This window comes from Pseudophryne corroboree, unplaced genomic scaffold (assembly GCF_028390025.1).
Source record: "Pseudophryne corroboree isolate aPseCor3 unplaced genomic scaffold, aPseCor3.hap2 scaffold_147, whole genome shotgun sequence".
In the NCBI taxonomy this organism is placed as follows: domain Eukaryota; kingdom Metazoa; phylum Chordata; class Amphibia; order Anura; family Myobatrachidae; genus Pseudophryne; species Pseudophryne corroboree.
The window spans coordinates 897,360-919,544 of record NW_026968099.1 but is presented as its reverse complement, the minus strand read 5'-3'; the positions used below and the strand labels follow the sequence as shown (position 1 = coordinate 919,544).

The following is a 22,185-nucleotide window of genomic DNA, read 5'->3' as shown; positions in this document are numbered from 1 at the left end:
ACTGAGGCAGCACAAGGGAACTCTCATCTGGGGACAACAACTGCAGGGAGAACACATATTTTCAGATGAACATGGGAGGGCAGAAGGCTGCCTAATACTGAAGCACCCCCAAACAACAAACCAAATGCAACAACTAGTACAAGCATTCCTGGGGGAAGGTCTGCAGAAGACGGATTTGCATACGGTGAAGTCATCCAAGCAGTGGGTCAAAGTTGGCTGGAACCCTCATCTGCATATGAAAAGAGAAAAGGGGTATGCAGGGCATGGCGGCCTTTTGCGGCGCTTGGATGACCCCTAGTTCGCATTAAACACCTCCACCCTCCTTCGGTGTGGGGCTCATGTTGGCTATGCCCCAGCCCCTGAAGCATTAAAGCTGATTTCTTGCAGCAGCTGGGCACTGTAACAGCTCCAGAGCTGCTCTGTAAGGCAAGTAAAAGGGTGTGGGCCCTGCAGCACTACCTGTAGTTCGCATTGTGCGTTGGAAGGCACAAATTAAGCATACGGGAGAAGTCAGGATAGTGCACAAGGGCATAGAAGGGAGCGGCTCAAGAAAAGAGAAGTGGAAACAGACAGCAAACTAAGCTGGAGAGAGACCTGAGACAAAGAGATCTGAATTATACGAGAGCCGACCAGGGAAACACAAATTATGCAGTCAAGTTTCCCACATTTGGGGAAATCGCAGGAGCAGCACACCCAGAGTGCAATGGGTGAGCCTTGCCCTGGGAGAAGCACCTTCATGATCATAGTATCTCACCTGGCAGGTAAGTAGGAGTTGGGCTAGAGCTGGGGAGGGTCGCTGCTCGGGCACCCCCCGGTCAAATGAAGGAGATCCAACTGAGGCAGCACAAGGAAACTCTCGAAAGAAGAACAAGGCTAGAGGAAGATCTGAGACAAATAAATCTGACTTTTACCAGAGCTGACCAGAGGAAAGAACAAACACAGTCCCCCACTACCACAAATAATGCAGTCGAGTTTCCCACATTTGGGGAAATCACAGGTGTCAGCATACCCAGAATGCAATGAATGAACCTCACCCTGGGAGAACAAACTTCATGACCATGGTATCTCCTATGCAAAATAAGTATGATTTGGGATAGGGCTGGGGAGTGCCGCTGCTCAGGCATAACTCTGTCAAGTATAGGAGATTCAACTGAGGCAGCACAAGGGAACTCTCATCTGGGGACAACAACTGCAGGGAGAACACATATTTTCAGATGAACATGGGAGGGCAGAAGGCTGCCTAATACTGAAGCACCCCCAAACAACAAACCAAATGCAACAACTAGTATAAGCATTCCTGGGGGAAGGTCTTCAGAAGACGGATTTGCATACGGTGAAGTCATCCAAGCAGTGGGTCAAAGTTGGCTGGGACCCTCATCTGCATATGAAAAGAGAAAAGGGGCGTGCAGGGCATGGCGGCCTTTTGCGGCGCTTGGATGACCCCTAGTTCGCATTAAACACCTCCACCCTCCTTCGGTGTGGGGCTCATGTTGGCTATGCCCCAGCCCCTGAAGCATTAAAGCTGATTTCTTGCAGCAGCTGGGCACTGTAACAGCTCCAGAGCTGCTCTGTAAGGCAAGTAAAAGGGTGTGGGCCCTGCAGCACTACCTGTAGTTCGCATTGTGCGTTGGAAGGCACAAATTAAGCATACGGGAGAAGTCAGGATAGTGCGCAAGGGCATAGAAGGGAGCGGCTCAAGAAAAGAGAAGTGGAAACAGACAGCAAACTAAGCTGGAGAGAGACCTGAGACAAAGAGATCTGAATTATACGAGAGCCGACCAGGGGAAACACAAATTATGCAGTCAAGTTTCCCACATTTGGGGAAATCGCAGGAGCAGCACACCCAGAGTGCAATGGGTGAGCCTTGCCCTGGGAGAAGCACCTTCATGATCATAGTATCTCACCTGGCAGGTAAGTAGGAGTTGGGCTAGAGCTGGGGAGGGTCGCTGCTCGGGCACCCCCCTGTCAAGTGAAGGAGATCCAACTGAGGCAGCACAAGGAAACTCTCAAAAGAAGAACAAGGCTAGAGGAAGATCTGAGACAAATAAATCTGACTTTTACCAGAGCTGACCAGAGGAAAGAACAAACACAGTCCCCCACTACCACAAATAATGCAGTTGAGATTCCCACATTTGGGGAAATCATAGGGGTCAGCATACCCAGAATGCAATGAATGAACCTCACCCTGGGAGAACAATCTTCATGACCATGGTATCTCCTATGCAAAATAAGTATGATTTGGGATAGGGCTGGGGAGGGCCGCTGCTCAGGCACATCTCTGTCAAGTAAAGGAGATTCAACTGAGGCAGCACAAGGGAACTCTCATCTGGGGACAACAACTGCAGGGAGAACACATATTTTCAGATGAACATGGGAGGGCAGAAGGCTGCCTAATACTGAAGCACCCCCAAACAACAAACCAAATGCAACAACTAGTGCAAGCATTCCTGGGGGAAGGCCTGCAGCAGATGGATTTGCATATGGTGATGTAATCCAAGCAGTGGGTCAAAGTTGGCTTCAACCCTCGTCTGCATATGAAAAGAGAAAAGGGGTATGCAGGGCATGGCGTCCTTTTGCGGCGCTTGGATGACCCCTAGTTCGCATTAAACACCTCCACCCTCCTTCGGTGTGGGGCTCATGTTGGCTATGCCCCAGCCCCTGAAGCATTCAAGCTGATTTCTTGCAGCAGCTGGGCACTGTAACAGCTCCAGAGCTGCTCTGTAAGGCAAGTAAAAGGGTGTGGGCCCTGCAGCACTACCTGTAGTTCGCATTGTGCGTTGGAAGGCACAAATTAAGCTTACGGGAGAAGTCAGGATAGTGCGCAAGGGCATAGAAGGGAGCGGCTCAAGAAAAGAGAAGTGGAAACAGACAGCAAACTAGGCTGGAGAGAGACCTGAGACAAAGAGATCTGAATTATACGAGAGCTGACCAGGGGAAACACAAATTATGCAGTCAAGTTTCCCAAATTTGGGGAAATCGCAGGATCAGCACACCCAGAGTGCAATGGGTGAGCCTTGCCCTGGGAGAAGCACCTTCCTGATCATAGTATATCACCTGGCAGGTTAGTAGGAGTTGGGCTAGAGCTGGGGAGGGTCGCTGCTCGGGCACCCCCCTGTCAAGTGAAGGTGACCCAACTGAGGCAGCACAAGGGAACTCTCGAAAGAAGAACAAGGCTAGAGGAAGATCTGAGACAAAGAAATCGGACTTTTACCAGAGCTTACCAGAGGAAAGCACAAACACAGTCCCCCACTACCACAAATAATGCAGTCGAGTTTCCCACATTTGGGGAAATCACAGGTGCCAGCATACCCAGAATGCAATGAATGAACCTCACCCTGGGAGAACAAACTTCATGACCATGGTATCTCCTATGCAAAATAAGTATGATTTGGGATAGGGCTGGGGAGTGCCGCTGCTCAGGCACAACTCTGTCAAGTAAAGGAGATTCAACTGAGGCAGCACAAGGGAACTCTCATCTGGGGACAACAACTGCAGGGAGAACACATATTTTCAGATGAACATGGGAGGGCAGAAGGCTGCCTAATACTGAAGCACCCCCAAACAACAAACCAAATGCAACAACTAGTACAAGCATTCCTGGGGGAAGGTCTGCAGAAGACGGATTTGCATACGGTGAAGTCATCCAAGCAGTGGGTCAAAGTTGGCTGGAACCCTCATCTGCATATGAAAAGAGAAAAGGGGTATGCAGGGCATGGCGGCCTTTTGCGGCGCTTGGATGACCCCTAGTTCGCATTAAACACCTCCACTCTCCTTCGGTGTGGGGCTCATGTTGGCTATGCCCCAGCCACTGAAGCATTAAAGCTGATTTCTTGCAGCAGCTGGGCACTGTAACAGCTCCAGAGCTGCTCTGTAAGGCAAGTAAAAGGGTGTGGGCCCTGCAGCACTACCTGTAGTTCGCATTGTGCGTTGGAAGGCACAAATTAAGCATACGGGAGAAGTCAGGATAGTGCGCAAGGGCATAGAAGGGAGCGGCTCAAGAAAAGAGAAGTGGAAACAGACAGCAAACTAAGCTGGAGAGACACCTGAGACAAAGAGATCTGAATTATACGAGAGCCGACCAGGGAAACACAAATTATGCAGTCAAGTTTCCTACATTTGGGGAAATCGCAGGAGCAGCACACCCAGAGTGCAATGGGTGAGCCTTGCTCTGGGAGAAGCACCTTCATGATCATAGTATCTCACCTGGCAGGTAAGTAGGAGTTGGGCTAGAGCTGGGGAGGGTCGCTGCTCGGGCACCCCCCTGTCAAATGAAGGAGATCCAACTGAGGCAGCACAAGGAAACTCTCGAAAGAAGAACAAGGCTAGAGGAAGATCTGAGACAAATAAATCTGACTTTTACCAGAGCTGACCAGAGGAAAGAACAAACACAGTCCCCCACTACCACAAATAATGCAGTCGAGTTTCCCACATTTGGGGAAATCATAGGGGTCAGCATACCCAGAATGCAATGAATGAACCTCACCCTGGGAGAACAATCTTCATGACCATGGTATCTCCTATGCAAAATAAGTATGATTTGGGATAGGGCTGGGGAGTGCCGCTGCTCAGGCATAACTCTGTCAAGTATAGGAGATTCAACTGAGGCAGCACAAGGTAACTCTCATCTGGGGACAACAACTGCAGGGAGAACACATATTTTCAGATGAACATGGGAGGGCAGAAGGCTGCCTAATACTGAAGCACCCCCAAACAACAAACCAAATGCAACAACTAGTACAAGCATTCCTGGGGGAAGGTCTGCAGAAGACGGATTTGCATACGGTGAAGTCATCCAAGCAGTGGGTCAAAGTTGGCTGGAACCCTCATCTGCATATGAAAAGAGAAAAGGGGTATGCAGGGCATGGCGGCCTTTTGCGGCGCTTGGATGACCCCTAGTTCGCATTAAACACCTCCACCCTCCTTCGGTGTGGGGCTCATGTTGGCTATGCCCCAGCCCCTGAAGCATTAAAGCTGATTTCTTGCAGCAGCTGGGCACTGTAACAGCTCCAGAGCTGCTCTGTAAGGCAAGTAAAAGGGTGTGGGCCCTGCAGCACTACCTGTAGTTCGCATTGTGCGTTGGAAGGCACAAATTAAGCATACGGGAGAAGTCAGGATAGTGCGCAAGGGCATAGAAGGGAGCGGCTCAAGAAAAGATAAGTGGAAACCGACAGCAAACTAAGCTGGAGAGAGACCTGAGACAAAGAGATCTGAATTATACGAGAGCCGACCAGGGGAAACACAAATTATGCAGTCAAGTTTCCCACATTTGGGGAAATCGCAGGAGCAGCACACCCAGAGTGCAATGGGTGAGCCTTGCCCTGGGAGAAGCACCTTCATGATCATAGTATCTCACCTGGCAGGTAAGTAGGAGTTGGGCTAGAGCTGGGGAGGGTCGCTGCTCGGGCACCCCCCTGTCAAGTGAAGGAGATCCAACTGAGGCAGCACAAGGAAACTCTCAAAAGAAGAACAAGGCTAGAGGAAGATCTGAGACAAATAAATCTGACTTTTACCAGAGCTGACCAGAGGAAAGAACAAACACAGTCCCCCACTACCACAAATAATGCAGTTGAGATTCCCACATTTGGGGAAATCATAGGGGTCAGCATACCCAGAATGCAATGAATGAACCTCACCCTGGGAGAACAATCTTCATGACCATGGTATCTCCTATGCAAAATAAGTATGATTTGGGATAGGGCTGGGGAGGGCCGCTGCTCAGGCACATCTCTGTCAAGTAAAGGAGATTCAACTGAGGCAGCACAATGGAACTCTCATCTGGGGACAACAACTGCAGGGAGAACACATATTTTCAGATGAACATGGGAGGGCAGAAGGCTGCCTAATACTGAAGCACCCCCAAACAACAAACCAAATGCAACAACTAGTGCAAGCATTCCTGGGGGAAGGCCTGCAGCAGATGGATTTGCATATGGTGATGTAATCCAAGCAGTGGGTCAAAGTTGGCTTCAACCCTCGTCTGCATATGAAAAGAGAAAAGGGGTATGCAGGGCATGGCGTCCTTTTGCGGCGCTTGGATGACCCCTAGTTCGCATTAAACACCTCCACCCTCCTTCGGTGTGGGGCTCATGTTGGCTATGCCCCAGCCCCTGAAGCATTCAAGCTGATTTCTTGCAGCAGCTGGGCACTGTAACAGCTCCAGAGCTGCTCTGTAAGGCAAGTAAAAGGGTGTGGGCCCTGCAGCACTACCTGTAGTTCGCATTGTGCGTTGGAAGGCACAAATTAAGCATACGGGAGAAGTCAGGATAGTGCGCAAGGGCATAGAAGGGAGCGGCTCAAGAAAAGAGAAGTGGAAACAGACAGCAAACTAGGCTGGAGAGAGACCTGAGACAAAGAAATCTGAATTATACGAGAGCCGACCAGGGGAAACACAAATTATGCAGTCAAGTTTCCCAAATTTGGGGAAATCGCAGGATCAGCACACCCAGAGTGCAATGGGTGAGCCTTGCCCTGGGAGAAGCACCTTCCTGATCATAGTATATCACCTGGCAGGTTAGTAGGAGTTGGGCTAGAGCTGGGGAGGGTCGCTGCTTCGGCACCCCCCTGTCAAGTGAAGGTGACCCAACTGAGGCAGCACAAGGGAACTCTCGAAAGAAGAACAAGGCTAGAGGAAGATCTGAGACAAAGAAATCTGACTTTTACCAGAGCTGACCAGAGGAAAGCACAAACACAGTCCCCCACTACCACAAATAATGCAGTCGAGTTTCCCACATTTGGGGAAATCACAGGTGCCAGCATACCCAGAATGCAATGAATGAACCTCACCCTGGGAGAACAAACTTCATGACCATGGTATCTCCTATGCAAAATAAGTATGATTTGGGATAGGGCTGGGGAGTGCCGCTGCTCAGGCACAACTCTGTCAAGTAAAGGAGATTCAACTGAGGCAGCACAAGGGAACTCTCATCTGGGGACAACAACTGCAGGGAGAACACATATTTTCAGATGAACATGGGAGGGCAGAAGGCTGCCTAATACTGAAGCACCCCCAAACAACAAACCAAATGCAACAACTAGTGCAAGCATTCCTGGGGGAAGGACTGCAGCAGATGGATTTGCATATGGTGATGTCATCCAAGCAGTGGGTCAAAGTTGGCTTCAACCTTCGTCTGCATATGAAAAGAGAAAAGGGGTATGCAGGGCATGGCGGCCTTTTGCGGTGCTTGGATGACCCCTAGTTCGCATTAAACACCTCCACCCTCCTTCGGTGTGGGGCTCATGTTGGCTATGCCCCAGCCCCTGAAGCATTCAAGCTGATTTCTTGCAGCAGTTGGGCACTGTAACAGCTCCAGAGCTGCTCTGTAAGGCAAGTAAAAGGGTGTGGGCCCTGCAGCACTACCTGTAGTTCGCATTGTGCGTTGGAAGGCACAAATTAAGCATACGGGAGAAGTCAGGATAGTGCGCAAGGGCATAGAAGGGAGCGGCTCAAGAAAAGAGAAGTGTAAACAGACAGCAAACTAGGCTGGAGAGAGACCTGAGACAAAGAGATCTGAATTATACGAGAGCCGACCAGGGGAAACACAAATTATGCAGTCAAGTTTCCCAAATTTGGGGAAATCGCAGGATCAGCACACCCAGAGTGCAATGGGTGAGCCTTGCCCTGGGAGAAGCACCTTCCTGATCATAGTATATCACCTGACAGGTTAGTAGGAGTTGGGCTAGAGCTGGGGAGGGTCGCTGCTCGGGCACCCCCCTATCAAGTGAAGGAGATCCAACTGAGGAAGCACAAGGGAACTCTCGAAAGAAGAACAAGGCTAGAGGAAGATCTGAGACAAAGAAATCAGACTTTTACCAGAGCTGACCAGAGGAAAGAACAAACACAGTCCCCCACTACCACAAATAATGCAATCAAGTTTCCCACATTTGGGGAAATCACAGGTGTCAGCATACCCAGAATGCAATGAATGAACCTCACCCTGGGAGAACAAACTTCATGACCATGGTATCACCTATGCAAAATAAGTATGATTTGGGATAGGGCTGGGGAGTGCCGCTGCTCAGGCACAACTCTGTCAAGTAAAGGAGATTCAACTGAGGCAGCACAAGGGAATTCGCATCTGGGGACAACAACTGCAGGGAGAATACATATTTTCAGATGAACATGGGAGGGCAGAAGGCTGCCTAATACTGAAGCACCCCCAAACAACAAACCAAATGCAACAACTAGTACAAGCATTCCTGGGGGAAGGTCTGCAGAAGACGGATTTGCATACGGTGAAGTCATCCAAGCAGTGGGTCAAAGTTGGCTGTAACCCTCATCTGCATATGAAAAGAGAAAAGGGGTATGCAGGGCATGGCGGCCTTTTGCGGCACTTGGATGACCCCTAGTTCGCATTAAACACCTCCACCCTCCTTCGGTGTGGGGCTCATGTTGGCTATGCCCCAGCCCCTGAAGCATTCAAGCTGATTTCTTGCAGCAGCTGGGCACTGTAACAGCTCCAGAGCTGCTCTGTAAGGCAAGTAAAAGGGTGTGGGCCCTGCAGCACTACCTGTAGTTCGCATTGTGCGTTGGAAGGCACAAATTAAGCATACGGGAGAAGTCAGGATAGTGCGCAAGGGCATAGAAGGGAGCGGCTCAAGAAAAGAGAAGTGGAAACAGACAGCAAACTAAGCTGGAGAGAGACCTGAGACAAAGAGATCTGAATTATACGAGAGCCGACCAGGGAAACACAAATTATGCAGTCAAGTTTCCCACATTTGGGGAAATCGCAGGAGCAGCACACCCAGAGTGCAATGGGTGAGCCTTGCCCTGGGAGAAGCACCTTCATGATCATAGTATCTCACCTGGCAGGTAAGTAGGAGTTGGGCTAGAGCTGGGGAGGGTCGCTGCTCGGGCAACCCCCTATCAAATGAAGGAGATCCAACTGAGGCAGCACAAGGAAACTCTCGAAAGAAGAACAAGGCTAGAGGAAGATCTGAGACAAATAAATCTGACTTTTACCAGAGCTGACCAGAGGAAAGAACAAACACAGTCCCCCACTACCACAAATAATGCAGTCGAGTTTCCCACATTTGGGGAAATCATAGGGGTCAGCATACCCAGAATGCAATGAATGAACCTCACCCTGGGAGAACAATCTTCATGACCATGGTATCTCCTATGCAAAATAAGTATGATTTGGGATAGGGCTGGGGAGTGCCGCTGCTCAGGCACAACTCTGTCAAGTAAAGGAGATTCAACTGAGGCAGCACAAGGGAACTCTCATCTGGGGACAACAACTGCAGGGAGAACACATATTTTCAGATGAACATGGGAGGGCAGAAGGCTGCCTAATACTGAAGCACCCCCAAACAACAAACCAAATGCAACAACTAGTACAAGCATTCCTGGGGGAAGGTCTGCAGAAGACGGATTTGCATACGGTGAAGTCATCCAAGCAGTGGGTCAAAGTTGGCTGGAACCCTCATCTGCATATGAAAAGAGAAAAGGGGTATGCAGGGCATGGCGGCCTTTTGCGGCGCTTGGATGACCCCTAGTTCGCATTAAACACCTCCACCCTCCTTCGGTGTGGGGCTCATGTTGGCTATGCCCCAGCCCCTGAAGCATTCAAGCTGATTTCTTGCAGCAGCTGGGCACTGTAACAGCTCCAGAGCTGCTCTGTAAGGCAAGTAAAAGGGTGTGGGCCCTGCAGCACTACCTGTAGTTCGCATTGTGCGTTGGAAGGCACAAATTAAGCATACGGGAGAAGTCAGGATAGTGCGCAAGGGCATAGAAGGGAGCGGCTCAAGAAAAGAGAAGTGGAAACAGACAGCAAACTAAGCTGGAGAGAGACCTGAGACAAAGAGATCTGAATTATACGAGAGCCGACCAGGGAAACACAAATTATGCAGTCAAGTTTCCCACATTTGGGGAAATCGCAGGAGCAGCACACCCAGAGTGCAATGGGTGAGCCTTGCCCTGGGAGAAGCACCTTCATGATCATAGTATCTCACCTGGCAGGTAAGTAGGAGTTGGGCTAGAGCTGGGGAGGGTCGCTGCTCGGGCACCCCCCTGTCAAATGAAGGAGATCCAACTGAGGCAGCACAAGGAAACTCTCGAAAGAAGAACAAGGCTAGAGGAAGATCTGAGACAAATAAATCTGACTTTTACCAGAGCTGACCAGAGGAAAGAACAAACACAGTCCCCCACTACCACAAATAATGCAGTCGAGTTTCCCACATTTGGGGAAATCATAGGGGTCAGCATACCCAGAATGCAATGAATGAACCTCACCCTGGGAGAATAATCTTCATGACCATGGTATCTCCTATGCAAAATAAGTATGATTTGGGATAGGGCTGGGGAGTGCCGCTGCTCAGGCACAACTCTGTCAAGTAAAGGAGATTCAACTGAGGCAGCACAAGGGAACTCTCATCTGGGGACAACAACTGCACGGAGGACACATATTTTCAGATGAACATGGGAGGGCAGAAGGCTGCCTAATACTGAAGCACCCCCAAGCAACAAACCAAATGCAACAACTAGTACAAGCATTCCTGGGGGAAGGTCTGCAGAAGACGGATTTGCATACGGTGAAGTCATCCAAGCAGTGGGTCAAAGTTGGCTGGAACCCTCATCTGCATATGAAAAGAGAAAAGGGGTATGCAGGGCATGGCGGCCTTTTGCGGCGCTTGGATGACCCCTAGTTCGCATTAAACACCTCCACCCTCCTTCGGTGTGGGGCTCATGTTGGCTATGCCCCAGCCCCTGAAGCATTCAAGCTGATTTCTTGCAGCAGCTGGGCACTGTAACAGCTCCAGAGCTGCTCTGTAAGGCAAGTAAAAGGGTGTGGGCCCTGCAGCACTACCTGTAGTTCGCATTGTGCGTTGGAAGGCACAAATTAAGCATACGGGAGAAGTCAGGATAGTGCGCAAGGGCATAGAAGGGAGCGGCTCAAGAAAAGAGAAGTGGAAACAGACAGCAAACTAAGCTGGAGAGAGACCTGAGACAAAGAGATCTGAATTATACGAGAGCCGACCAGGGAAACACAAATTATGCAGTCAAGTTTCCCACAATTGTGGAAATCGCAGGAGCAGCACACCCAGAGTGCAATGGGTGAGCCTTGCCCTGGGAGAAGCACCTTCATGATCATAGTATCTCACCTGGCAGGTAAGTAGGAGTTGGGCTAGAGCTGGGGAGGGTCACTGCTCGGGCACCCCCCTGTCAAATGAAGGAGATCCAACTGAGGCAGCACAAGGAAACTCTCGAAAGAAGAACAAGGCTAGAGGAAGATCTGAGACAAATAAATCTGACTTTTACCAGAGCTGACCAGAGGAAAGAACAAACACAGTCCCCCACTACCACAAATAATGCAGTCGAGTTTCCCACATTTGGGGAAATCATAGGCGTCAGCATACCCAGAATGCAATGAATGAACCTCACCCTGGGAGAACAATCTTCATGACCATGGTATCTCCTATGCAAAATAAGTATGATTTGGGATAGGGCTGGGGAGTGCCGCTGCTCAGGCACAACTCTGTCAAGTAAAGGAGATTCAACTGAGGCAGCACAAGGGAACTCTCATCTGGGGACAACAACTGCAGGGAGAACACATATTTTCAGATGAACATGGGAGGGCAGAAGGCTGCCTAATACTGAAGCACCCCCAAACAACAAACCAAATGCAACAACTAGTGCAAGCATTCCTGGGGGAAGGCCTGCAGCAGATGGATTTTCATATGGTGATGTCATCCAAGCAGTGGGTCAAAGTTGGCTTCAACCCTCGTCTGCATATGAAAAGAGAAAAGAGGTATGCAGGGCATGGCGGCTTTTTGCGGCGCTTGGATGACCCCTAGTTCGCATTAAACACCTCCACCCTCCTTCGGTGTGGGGCTCATGTTGGCTATGCCCCAGCCCCTGAAACATTAAAGCTGATTTCTTGCAGCAGCTGGGCACTGTAACAGCTCCAGAGCTGCTCTGTAAGGCAAGTAAAAGGGTGTGGGCCCTGCAGCACTACCTGTAGTTCGCATTGTGCGTTGGAAGGCACAAATTAAGCATACGGGAGAAGTCAGGATAGTGCGCAAGGGCATAGAAGGGAGCGGCTCAAGAAAAGAGAAGTGGAAACAGACAGCAAACTAAGCTGGAGAGAGACCTGAGACAAAGAGATCTGAATTATACGAGAGCCGACCAGGGAAACACAAATTATGCAGTCAAGTTTCCCACATTTGGGGAAATCGCAGGAGCAGCACACCCAGAGTGCAATGGGTGAGCCTTGCCCTGGGAGAAGCACCTTCATGATCATAGTATCTCACCTGGCAGGTAAGTAGGAGTTGGGCTAGAGCTGGGGAGGGTCGCTGCTCGGGCACCCCCCTGTCAAATGAAGGAGATCCAACTGAGGCAGCACAAGGAAACTCTCGAAAGAAGAACAAGACTAGAGGAAGATCTGAGACAAATAAATCTGACTTTTACCAGAGCTGACCAGAGGAAAGAACAAACACAGTCCCCCACTACCACAAATAATGCAGTCGAGTTTCCCACATTTGGGGAAATCATAGGGGTCAGCATACCCAGAATGCAATGAATGAACCTCACCCTGGGAGAACAATCTTCATGACCATGGTATCTCCTATGCAAAATAAGTATGATTTGGGATAGGGCTGGGGAGGGCCGCTGCTCAGGCACATCTCTGTCAAGTAAAGGAGATTCAACTGAGGCAGCACAAGGGAACTCTCATCTGGGGACAACAACTGCAGGGAGAACACATTTTCAGATGAACATGGGAGGGCAGAAGGCTGCCTAATACTGAAGCACCCCCAAACAACAAACCAAATGCAACAACTAGTGCAAGCATTCCTGGGGGAAGGCCTGCAGCAGATGGATTTGCATATGGTGAAAAAGCAGAAGAAGAGAGGTGGCAAAGGAGGCGGGAGGGGATTGGGTCAAGTGGGGAGGTGGTGAGGGGACAGGAACGAATGAGGGCCATGACTTCCTCTCCAGATGCATGGGAGAAAGATGACAGAGTTGGTGCGAGGGATGGGGAGGGTTGGTAAGGGGTGGGAGAAGGCTGGTTACTGATAGTCAGGTGTGATGTGATGTCCTGACGTATGGAGTCAATTTTGGATGTGAAGTAAGTGGCAAAGTCAAGAGCAGAGAGTGAGGAAGGGAGACGAGGTGGAGGTGGGCAGAGGAGTGAGTTGAGAGTGGCAAAGAGGCGCCGGGGGTTGGAAGACTGGGAGGAGATGAGGTTCTTGAAGTATGACTGTTTAGCAAGAGAAAGGGCAGCACTGAAGGATGAGAGCATAAGTTTGAAATGGAGGAAGTCTGCCTTAGAGCGTGATTTCCTCCAGTGTCGCTCAGCAGTACGTGAGCATTTTTGCAGATATCTGATGCATTTGGTGTGCCAGGGTTGAGGTGTTAATTTGCGAGGGTGAATAGTGGTTGGTGGAGCAACAGAGTCAAGAGCAGAAGTAAGGGAAGCATTGTATGTGGAAGTGGCTTGTTCAGGGCATGAGAGAGAGAGAATAGGAGAGAGAAGTGAGTCAAACAGGGAGGAAAGGAATGTGGTGTCAATAGCTTCAATGTTACGCTTAGTGATGGTAGCCTTAGGAGGTAGAGATGGGGAAGTCGAGAGAGATAGCTTGAAGGAGAGCAGGTGGTGGTCAGAGAGGGGAAATGGGGAGTTGGAAAAATCAGAAATATCACAGCGGTGAGTGAAGACCAGATCCAGTGAGCTCCCATTCACATGGGAGGGTGAGGAGGTCCACTGGGAGAGACCAAGTGAAGAGGTGAGGTTAAGGAGTTTAGAGGCAGGGGATTGTGTGGGGATGTCAATAGGGATGTTGAAATCGCCTAGGATAATGGTGGGAATGTCAGAAGAGAGGAAGTGAGGAAGCCAGGAAGCAAAGTTGTCGATTAATTTGGAAGCAGTGCTAGGGGGGCGGTAAATGACAGCTACTGGTTGGAAGAGGCATATGGCGTGGACCTCAAATGTAGAGAATATAAGGGATGGTTCTGGTGGTATGAGTTGGTAGGAGTAACTAGAAGGTAAAAGGACCCCAACACCACCCCCATGGCGACCCCCAGGTCGGGGTGTGTGTGGGAATGTAAGGCCCCCAGCAGAGAGAGCAGCAGCAGAAGTAGTGTCAGAGGGCGTAATCCAAGTTTCAGTAATGGCTAGTAGGTGTAGGGAGTTGGAAATGAAAAGGTCATGAGTGGGGACCAGTTTGTTATAAACAGATCTGGCATTCCAGAGGGCACAGGATAGGGGGTATGAGTTTGTGGGAGAGATGTGAATTAGATTTTCAGGGTTGCTGTAGCGATGAGGTGGGATTAACTTTGAGGGCAGGGATGATGAGAGAGTAGTGATGGTACGGGTGCCTGAGCTAGGAGGGGAAACTGCAGGAGGTGGGCAGGGAGGGAGGTCAGTATGATGTGGATGGGGGTGTGGGGAGGTGACAGGGAAGGGAGAGAGGGAGCAGGGCTGAGTTGTGGGGTAGCAGGACCATGGGGCAGAGGTGAATGAAAGTGGGGTAACAGGAAAGGTGGGGGAAGGAAACAGAGGGATGGAGGGGAGACAGAGGAGGGGAGAGAGGAGGAGGTGGAGGAGACTAGGGGGGAAGGCTAAAGATACATTATTAGGTAGACACTGAGTGATGTGGGGAGTATAAGAAAACCTTGACATAGTGTTAAGTAGGTAAATAGGTTGAGGGAAAGTGGAAGTAGGAGAGGAGACTGTTAGGCAATCCGAGCAGAAGAATTGCAGAAATGCAGGTGAGAAAAGCAGTGTAGGCTCAAGGGGTGTAGATTTAGTATGAAATGAGTCAAAAGCGTAGATAAAGTGGGTGCAGAAAAGTATTTGGAGTGTAAGAAATGAAAGGATTGTGAGAGGTTTAAGAAGCAATGGTAATTATGTTAGATGTTTTAAGTGTTTGCAGGTAAAATTGCATTGGTGCAGCTGTGCTTAAAAAACAAAATTACAATAATACAGATACAGGCATTTGTAGGTGAAATGGATGGTTTATGAAATGTCCAAGTAAGGTAGTTCTGTGCTATGTAATCAGATGCAACAATCAGGAGGTGAGTGATCTGAGGAGTAAGTGACTCACATTTGTTATTAGTTCTTCAGTTTTCTTTGTTTTGTTAGATTGGTGTGCTTCTGTTTTCCTTCTTTTTCACTTCGATTGAACGCTGATTGAACGCTGATTGAACACTGCTGTTATGTGTCAATTTTATCACGCTTTGATAAAAATGCACGCTTAGATCAATAAATGCACAGCCAAATGGCTTTGCACAGCCTACACCATTGGACTTAAGTAGAAGACTATTACAAGTGAAACCAATAATTGAAATCTGTAACCACACCCACCCCCTCAAATGCCAGGCAATAAATTACCTTAAAAACAACAACCAGGCATTCCACAAAGATTAAACTGGGTCTATATCATTCAAAACTTCAAAAAAGTACTTCAAAATCACATACTATGCAATAATGTTTCAATTTGCATTACCCAGCAGAATTAGCTTTGCATATATAGATATAGTGCAGCAGAATATATTGGTGGTTGTAGTCAATTGTAATTACCTGTAGGTGACAAGAAGAGAAGAAACGTCAATTCACAATCGATATCAGCTGAAGATAAATTAATGCTGATTGAACACTGCTGTTATGTGTCAATTTTATCACGCTTTGATAAAAATGCATGCTTAGATCAATAAATGCACAGCCAAACGGCTTTGCACAGCCTACACCATTGGACTTAAGTAGAAGACTATTACAAGTGAAACCAATAATTGAAATCTGTAACCACACCCCACCCCCTCAAATGCCAGGCAATAAATTACCTTAAAAACAACAACCAGGCATTCCACAAAGATTAAACTGGGTCTATATCATTCAAAACTTTAAAAAAGTACTTCAAAATCACATACTATGCAATAATGTTTCAATTTGCATTACCCACAGAATTAGCTTTGCATATATAGATATAGTGCAGCAGAATATATTGGTGGTTGTAGTCAATTGTAATTAACTGTAGGTGACAAGAAGAGAAGAAACGTCAATTCACAATCGATATCAGCTGAAGATAAATTAATGCTGATTGAACACTGCTGTTATGTGTCAATTTTATCACGCTTTGATAAAAATGCACGCTTAGATCAATAAATGCACAGCCAAACGGCTTTACACAGCCTACACCATTGGACTTAAGTAGAAGACTATTACAAGTGAAACCAATAATTGAAATCTGTAACCACACCCCACCCCCTCAAATGCCAGGCAATAAATTACCTTAAAAACAACAACCAGGCATTCCACAAAGATTAAACTGGGTCTATATCATTCAAAACTTTAAAAAAGTACTTCAAAATCACATACTATGCAATAATGTTTCAATTTGCATAACCCAGCAGAATTAGCTTTGCATATATAGATATAGTGCAGCAGAATATATTGGTGGTTGTAGTCAATTGTAATTACCTGTAGGTGACAAGAAGAGAAGAAACGTCAATTCACAATCAATATCAGCTGAAGATAAATTAACGCTGATTGAACGCTGCTGTTATGTGTCAATTTTATCACGCTTTGATAAAAATGCACGCTTAGATCAATAAATGCACAGCCAAACGGCTTTGCACAGCCTACACCATTGGACTTAAGTAGAAGACTATTACAAGTGAAAGCAATAATTGAAATCTGTAACCACACCCCACCCCCTCAAATGCCAGGCAATAAATTACCTTAAAAACAACAACCAGGCATTCCACAAAGATTAAACTGGGTCTATATCATTCAAAACTTTAAAAAAGTACTTCAAAATTACATACTATGCAATAATGTTTCAATTTGCATTACCCAGCAGAATTAGCTTTGCATATATAGATATAGTGCAGCAGAATATATTGATGGTTGTAGTCAATTGTAATTACTCAGCAGAATTAGCTTTGCATATATAGATATAGTGCAGCAGAATATATTGGTGGTTGTAGTCAATTGTAATTACCCAGCAGAATTAGCTTTGCAAATATAGATATAGTGCAGCAGAATATATTGGTGGTTGTAGTCAGTTGTAATTACCCAGCAGAATTAGCTTTGCATATATATAGTGCAGCAGAATATATTGGTGGTTGTAGTCAATTGTAATTACCCAGCAGCAGCTCTACTGCACTCAACATCACCAGTGCTCACAATATATATAATGCTATATACTATGCCATAGTGGTGCTTACTATATAACACCTCCTACTGCGTTCCCCCTGGCAATGAGCATGACACCCAGAGAGTGAAACCCCTGGCAATGAGCATAACACCCAGCACGTGAAACTCTTGGCATTGAGCAGTTTTTGTAAAAGTAATTAGAAGCTTTACTGTAGGGCATAGTGTATCACAGATATTGTGGTCAGTGACATAATATGTTCCAAAGGGCATTAATGTGTGGGGCTTAACATGGTGGAAATTACTGTACTTTTTTCCCTGTGGTGGCCGAGGTCTGTTGGTGCAGGGTCAAGAACTGGGGTGTAAGGTAGTCTTTGCCTGCAAGGCTACGCCCATTTTATGGAGACCATACCCATTTTTGCGAGGTCACGCCCCCCCATCCCGTCCGGAGCGCTCACGCAAGTATAGTTTTTTTTATATATATATATATGGGGGAGGGGCACAATTTTTAATGCCAATGGTGGCGGGGGGCACGCATTTGAAGCCAAATTGTTTAGAAACACCCCTGCAAGAAAATATCTGCAAATCCAATGTTACCATAAGTGTGGCATATACCTGCGCTTGCTCGCGGGGTGAGAACATCTCCCTAATTGAATTCAGCGATATGAATAGAGGTTGTGCAGCAGCCACAGAAAGGGTTAATCTCTGCAGTTTGTCACTAAATTACATTGTTGCAATTTTAGCTGGGAGCTGCAATAATTACTCTAATACATAACACAGCCAACACTTCTATATTCACACAATATACTGCATGGTGAATATAGAAGTGGTGCTTACTAAACAGCACCTCCTACTGCATTCCACATCACCGCTGGTAACACTCATATCAGGCCCATAATGCTGTATACTATGCCATAGTGGTGCTTACTATATAACACCAGGTGCTGTGCAGTGGTCAAAACACACTAACTGGTCCCATGCTGTTGTTGAACTAAAGGCCTATACACACGATGAGATTCGGTCTATGCTAATAGGTTTAAAAAGGTTACATAAAAGCTACTTTATGTATTTATTCATTAAAGTTTTTAAGTTGTATTTTACAACCATACAATGATATGATATATAATGTATCGTATAATCATTACATAATGTTGATGGCATTGAATTGTCTCTGCCTTGACTAGTGGCAGCAGCTTCAGCACTAGGTGGAAGTGGATCTTGATCTTTCCCTATTTTACCCTCCACCTTTTTGTTCTCCATATTTTAATGTGTGGAATTATATGCCAGTAATATATCTGGAATTAGACGGTGGTAATGTCTGGAATTAGATACCACTAGATAGATACCAGATATCACTGTGACTGGAATGATGACATATGCACAGTGACAGGACATACCACAGCACCCTACAGCAGCCATATGCGGCACAAGACACTGGAGTATTAGTAATGTACTGTAGTATACTGAGCACCACAAGACAATGAGCAGTGATACGGAGCACTGATGAGATTACTAGAACTGACACTGAGCAGCCAGATGCAGCACTGGACTGTTAGTAATGTTCTGTAGTATACTGAGCACCACAATGCAGCACAAAACAATGAGCAGTGATACTGAGCACTGATGAGGATACTAGAACTGACACTGAGCAGCAAGATGCAGCACTGGACTGTTAGTAATGTACTCTAGTATACTGAGCACCACAATGCAGCACAAGACAATGAGCAGTGATACTGAGCACTGATGAGGATACTACTGAGAACTGACACTGAGCAGGAGAGACACACTACAATTTCATCTTGCGCCTCTTTTTTTATTTATCTTTGCATTATGTGCTGTTTGGGGCTATTTTTTTAAGTGCCATCCTGTCTGACACTGCAGTGCCACTCCTAGATGGGCCAGGTGTTTGTGCTGCCCACTTGGGTCGCTTAGCTTAGTCATCCAGGGACCTTGGTGCAAATTTTAGGACTAAAAATAATATTGGGAGGTGTGAGGTGTTCAGAATAGACTGGAAACAAAGGAGTAGAAATTATGGTTATTGAGCTTAATACTATAGGATCAAAATTACCCCCAAATTCTATGATTTTAGCTGTTTGAGGTTTTAAAAAAAAATCACCCGAATCCAAAACCCGAAAGGGTGGTTTTGCCAAAACGCGTCCATATACAAAACACAACTGCGGATCCGAAACCAAAACCAAAACATGAAACACGAAAAATGCCCGCTGCACATCTCTAGTTAGGGGAGAAGCATGTAGCCTTGTAGACTATGCACAGCTATATCTAGAAAAATATACGATCTAATCTTTAACCAACCAATGCAAGAAAGTATTTAATGTGAAAATACGAAACACTAGACTAATTGGAGGTGCGCCCTAAAGCAAATTACAATGTTAGGATTAGGGGGTTCGGAAAGACCTTTAGTGTATACACTACTATATACATTTTAAGATAGGAAGGTACAAATTACATATTCACATTGCATCTATGGGCTGGATTCAAATGTCCCTTTCCTCCCTCAATCGTGCCCGTCAGCAGCTATTCTAATGTTGCTGCCAACGGGTGCGACATGTTTATTTCAGCTCGCTACCCCCAGGGGAAACAAGCTGAAATGTGTGCAAAGAGACCCATTTGGGCAACCAAACGGTGTCTTTTCACGATCGCGCCCATTACTTTATTCAGGTTTAGGTGCTTTGTGCACCTAAACCAGAGTGTAATGGGCGCAATAATTGAGGGCATTTGAATTTCCCTTATATGTGTGTGTGTGATATACACACAGACACACATACTGTATTTCTTTATATAATGGACACCTCAGTTTCTATTCATTCATGTCCTGCCCCCTACTCTGTCAGACCCCTTCCCCTCTACTTTTCTGACCCCAAACGCCACTCATTCTTGTTGAGTGCTGGTGGGCCCATTCAGAATTTTGCTATGGGGTCCACAAAGGTCTAGTTACGCCACTGGGCAGGGTTATAGAGGAGGCGGTGCAAGGCATCCTGGGAACAGTCAAAGCTTTAGCCTGTTGGTGCCTTGGATCAACATCCAACTCTACACCCCGATGTTAGTGTAGTGCCTTTTGGGGTTAAGGTTTTACAGAAAGTTACAGGTTTTTTTAATTTAGTAAAATATGCCCCATTTTAAAGATAGGGCATTTAAATTTGTTGCACCTGTGCAGTACATAGCAGCCTGCAGGGCATGTACAGTGGCTTCATTTGGGTGCACATACATTGCCGGCTCCTGGTCGCAAACTGAAATTGTTGTGTGTAAGTGGAATTAGCGGTGTTTATGTCATACAGGGGGGTGGGGGAGGTTTGTGGTTGGTGGGGGGCACGCTGTGCGATTATTATCCTGCATCTATACATACATGCGCTAACACCTGGACATACACTGATGTACCCACACCTAATATCCATACATACACGCCCTGACACCTGGACATACACCAACATTCCCACACCTGCATCTATACATACACATGCTGACACCTGGACATACACCAACATACAAGCACCTGCATCTATATATACACGCGCTGACAAATGGACATACACCGACGTACCCACACTTGCATCTATACATACATGCACTGACATCTGGACATACAAGCACCTGCATCTATACATACACGCGCTGACACCTGAACCTACACTGACGTTCCCACACCTGCATCTATACATACACATTCTGACACCTGGACATACACAGACGTACCCACACCTGCATCTATACATACACGCGTTGACACCTGGACGTACACTGACGTACACACACCTACATCTATATATGCATGGATGCAAATGTGGGTACGTCTGTATACATCCAGGTGTTAGCATGTGTATGTATAGATGTTAGGTGTGGGTACATCAGTGTATGTCCAGGTGTCAGCACATGTATGTATAGATTCACATGTGGGTACGTTGGTGTACGTTTAGGGGTCAGCGTGTTTATGTATAGATGTTGGTGTGTGTATGTCAGTGTACGTACAGATATAGGTGTGTGTATGTATGTATGTATGTATGTATGTATGTATATGTATAGAGGAAGGTGTGATACATACATATAACACATACATGATAGATACATACATATATCACACACACGATAGATAGATAGATAGATAGATAGATAGATAGATAGATAGATAGATAGAACACATACATACAAGATAGATACATACATACATACATACATGATAGATACATATATACACACATACGATAGATAGATAGATAGATAGATAGATAGATAGATAGATAGATAGATAGATAGATAGATCACAAACATATATGATTCATACATATATCACACACACATACATGATACATACATGAGAAAGACCTGGGATGGTGATGAGGCCCGGGCCCCCTGCTGATGTTGCGTTGAGGAAGGCAGTGTTCCAGGGCGGATGCCAGTCGGGGAGAGCGCCGCGCAGCCCGGGAAAAATACTGCTGAGGAGCTACATCTGGAAGAGCCCCAGGGAGGGAGAGTGTCACATGCCCCATCCTGCGCGGCACACTCTGCAGGCCTGCACATGGGAAGGGAGGTCTCTGGCCACACATACTCACCCTGCTGCTGAAGCCCGGCTGCTGTCCCCATCAGCGCTCTCCAGCGGGGAGCGGAGCCAGGATGAATCTCAACCTGTGAGAACTATCTTCATGATCAAGAGATCTCATATGCAAGATAAGTATGTGTTGGGAAAGGGCTGGGGAGGGCGGCTGCTCGGGCACACCCTCGTCAAGTTAAGGAGATTTAACTGAGGAAGCACAAGGGAACTCTCGTCTGGGGACAACAACTGCAGGGAGACCACATCTTTTCAGATGAACATGGGAGGGCGGAAGGCTGCCTAATACTGAAGCACCCTCAGACATTAAACCATATGCAACAACTATTGCAAGCATTCCTGGGGGAAGGTCTGCAGCAGACGGATTTGCATACGGTGATGTCATCCAAGCAGTGGGCCAAAGTTGGCTGGAACCCTCATCTGTATATGAAAAGAGAAAAGGGGCATGCGGGGCATGGCGGTCTTTTGCGGCGCTTGGATAACCCCAAGTTTGCATTAAACACCCCCACCCTCCTTCGGTGTGGGGCTCATGTT

General features: G+C 47.1%; 22 non-coding genes across 22 annotated transcripts; all 22 read right to left on the bottom strand.

Annotated features, from left to right (window-relative positions):
• Window positions 1-608: 608 nt before the first annotated feature.
• Window positions 609-769, bottom strand: LOC134997907 (U1 spliceosomal RNA). The gene has a single exon (XR_010200278.1). It is a non-coding gene; the product is annotated as a U1 spliceosomal RNA (small nuclear RNA).
• Window positions 770-921: 152 nt separating this feature from the next.
• Window positions 922-1,085, bottom strand: LOC134997862 (U1 spliceosomal RNA). Its single transcript, XR_010200237.1, has one exon. It is a non-coding gene; the product is annotated as a U1 spliceosomal RNA (small nuclear RNA).
• Window positions 1,086-1,756: 671 nt separating this feature from the next.
• LOC134997927 (U1 spliceosomal RNA) lies at window positions 1,757-1,919 on the bottom strand. The gene has a single exon (XR_010200299.1). It is a non-coding gene; the product is annotated as a U1 spliceosomal RNA (small nuclear RNA).
• Window positions 1,920-2,071: 152 nt separating this feature from the next.
• On the bottom strand, window positions 2,072-2,235 carry LOC134997821 (U1 spliceosomal RNA). Its single transcript, XR_010200198.1, has one exon. It is a non-coding gene; the product is annotated as a U1 spliceosomal RNA (small nuclear RNA).
• A 671-nt stretch (window positions 2,236-2,906) lies between these two features.
• Window positions 2,907-3,069, bottom strand: LOC134997979 (U1 spliceosomal RNA). Its single transcript, XR_010200346.1, has one exon. It is a non-coding gene; the product is annotated as a U1 spliceosomal RNA (small nuclear RNA).
• A 152-nt stretch (window positions 3,070-3,221) lies between these two features.
• Window positions 3,222-3,385, bottom strand: LOC134997854 (U1 spliceosomal RNA). The gene has a single exon (XR_010200230.1). It is a non-coding gene; the product is annotated as a U1 spliceosomal RNA (small nuclear RNA).
• A 672-nt stretch (window positions 3,386-4,057) lies between these two features.
• LOC134997998 (U1 spliceosomal RNA) lies at window positions 4,058-4,218 on the bottom strand. The gene has a single exon (XR_010200364.1). It is a non-coding gene; the product is annotated as a U1 spliceosomal RNA (small nuclear RNA).
• Window positions 4,219-4,370: 152 nt separating this feature from the next.
• Window positions 4,371-4,534, bottom strand: LOC134997801 (U1 spliceosomal RNA). The gene has a single exon (XR_010200177.1). It is a non-coding gene; the product is annotated as a U1 spliceosomal RNA (small nuclear RNA).
• Window positions 4,535-5,205: 671 nt separating this feature from the next.
• Window positions 5,206-5,368, bottom strand: LOC134997926 (U1 spliceosomal RNA). The gene has a single exon (XR_010200298.1). It is a non-coding gene; the product is annotated as a U1 spliceosomal RNA (small nuclear RNA).
• A 152-nt stretch (window positions 5,369-5,520) lies between these two features.
• Window positions 5,521-5,684, bottom strand: LOC134997820 (U1 spliceosomal RNA). The gene has a single exon (XR_010200197.1). It is a non-coding gene; the product is annotated as a U1 spliceosomal RNA (small nuclear RNA).
• A 671-nt stretch (window positions 5,685-6,355) lies between these two features.
• Window positions 6,356-6,518, bottom strand: LOC134997996 (U1 spliceosomal RNA). Its single transcript, XR_010200362.1, has one exon. It is a non-coding gene; the product is annotated as a U1 spliceosomal RNA (small nuclear RNA).
• Window positions 6,519-6,670: 152 nt separating this feature from the next.
• On the bottom strand, window positions 6,671-6,834 carry LOC134997853 (U1 spliceosomal RNA). Its single transcript, XR_010200229.1, has one exon. It is a non-coding gene; the product is annotated as a U1 spliceosomal RNA (small nuclear RNA).
• A 671-nt stretch (window positions 6,835-7,505) lies between these two features.
• LOC134997972 (U1 spliceosomal RNA) lies at window positions 7,506-7,668 on the bottom strand. Its single transcript, XR_010200339.1, has one exon. It is a non-coding gene; the product is annotated as a U1 spliceosomal RNA (small nuclear RNA).
• A 152-nt stretch (window positions 7,669-7,820) lies between these two features.
• LOC134997891 (U1 spliceosomal RNA) lies at window positions 7,821-7,984 on the bottom strand. Its single transcript, XR_010200263.1, has one exon. It is a non-coding gene; the product is annotated as a U1 spliceosomal RNA (small nuclear RNA).
• Window positions 7,985-8,656: 672 nt separating this feature from the next.
• On the bottom strand, window positions 8,657-8,817 carry LOC134997906 (U1 spliceosomal RNA). The gene has a single exon (XR_010200277.1). It is a non-coding gene; the product is annotated as a U1 spliceosomal RNA (small nuclear RNA).
• A 152-nt stretch (window positions 8,818-8,969) lies between these two features.
• On the bottom strand, window positions 8,970-9,133 carry LOC134997800 (U1 spliceosomal RNA). Its single transcript, XR_010200176.1, has one exon. It is a non-coding gene; the product is annotated as a U1 spliceosomal RNA (small nuclear RNA).
• Window positions 9,134-9,805: 672 nt separating this feature from the next.
• Window positions 9,806-9,966, bottom strand: LOC134997904 (U1 spliceosomal RNA). Its single transcript, XR_010200276.1, has one exon. It is a non-coding gene; the product is annotated as a U1 spliceosomal RNA (small nuclear RNA).
• A 152-nt stretch (window positions 9,967-10,118) lies between these two features.
• Window positions 10,119-10,282, bottom strand: LOC134997843 (U1 spliceosomal RNA). The gene has a single exon (XR_010200219.1). It is a non-coding gene; the product is annotated as a U1 spliceosomal RNA (small nuclear RNA).
• Window positions 10,283-10,954: 672 nt separating this feature from the next.
• Window positions 10,955-11,115, bottom strand: LOC134997963 (U1 spliceosomal RNA). The gene has a single exon (XR_010200333.1). It is a non-coding gene; the product is annotated as a U1 spliceosomal RNA (small nuclear RNA).
• Window positions 11,116-11,267: 152 nt separating this feature from the next.
• On the bottom strand, window positions 11,268-11,431 carry LOC134997879 (U1 spliceosomal RNA). Its single transcript, XR_010200252.1, has one exon. It is a non-coding gene; the product is annotated as a U1 spliceosomal RNA (small nuclear RNA).
• Window positions 11,432-12,103: 672 nt separating this feature from the next.
• LOC134997903 (U1 spliceosomal RNA) lies at window positions 12,104-12,264 on the bottom strand. The gene has a single exon (XR_010200275.1). It is a non-coding gene; the product is annotated as a U1 spliceosomal RNA (small nuclear RNA).
• A 152-nt stretch (window positions 12,265-12,416) lies between these two features.
• LOC134997799 (U1 spliceosomal RNA) lies at window positions 12,417-12,580 on the bottom strand. Its single transcript, XR_010200175.1, has one exon. It is a non-coding gene; the product is annotated as a U1 spliceosomal RNA (small nuclear RNA).
• Window positions 12,581-22,185: the final 9,605 nt, after the last annotated feature.